Source organism: Branchiostoma belcheri, unplaced genomic scaffold, assembly GCF_001625305.1.
Source record: "Branchiostoma belcheri isolate BF01 breed outbred unplaced genomic scaffold, Haploidv18h27 scaffold16, whole genome shotgun sequence".
NCBI lineage: Eukaryota > Metazoa > Chordata > Leptocardii > Amphioxiformes > Branchiostomatidae > Branchiostoma > Branchiostoma belcheri.
This window is the reverse complement of record NW_017803046.1, coordinates 142,238-142,902: the sequence shown is the minus strand read 5'-3', so window position 1 is coordinate 142,902 and position 665 is coordinate 142,238. Positions and strand designations below refer to the sequence as shown.

Sequence of the window (665 nt, the reverse complement as noted above, 5' to 3'; positions counted from 1 at the left end):
AAAATGGAACAATTAATTTGGCAAAACTATAACATGTGTTGGCCAAATAGGTTCATTTATACAACATGGACATCTGACTGAATAAAGATATAAAGGTATTTCACTTATGTCATGAATGCATGCTGAGGTTACAAATAATAAAGGGTTAATGCTCCATCCCGAGGTGTATATGGTGAGATAATCCCTGGTCAGGTGCGATAAACACCGAATAAACCACCGAGTGAGCGTAGGGAACGAGGTGGTTTATGAGGCTCACAGATATCACATTGGGATACGATAGTTTGATTCAACTTGCTACATCAAAAGAATAACCAGAAAATTAAAACAAAACAAATTCTAAACAAAAAGACACCAGACAGTAACGTGGGGTTTGCTTTTCTTTAATTCCTCACCAACGACATCATATCCATCACATGAAATCAAACGATGGTGTAACACACATCACATGATCCGTCCAGAAGCAGCATCTACGATGCTGTAACAATAATTCATCTCTAGCTATCTTGTCCTGCATCTACAGTTGGTGGGAATCTAGACTAAACCACAACCTCATCCTTTAATCATGGCGTATTGCAGTATAGGTTGCTTGGTGGTGTTAAAGAACGCTCGAAAGAATGAAGTTGTGCACGGGTTCAGTTCGTATTCGTTCCTGGTCATTGTTCTAA

At 38.9% G+C, this 665-nt stretch overlaps 1 protein-coding gene across 2 annotated transcripts in view; it reads right to left on the bottom strand.

Annotated features, from left to right (window-relative positions):
• Positions 1–370: 370 nt before the first annotated feature.
• Positions 371–665, bottom strand: part of LOC109466158 (von Willebrand factor-like) — a 20,162-nt gene continuing 19,867 nt past the window's right edge. Inside the window, exon 41 of one of the 2 annotated variants that reach the window (XM_019763816.1) lies at positions 371–649. The gene's annotated coding sequence lies outside the window, so the exon portion shown is untranslated. Of the gene's footprint in view, positions 653–665 lie in introns of both variants that reach the window. The other variant, XM_019763815.1, reaches the window with a different exon arrangement.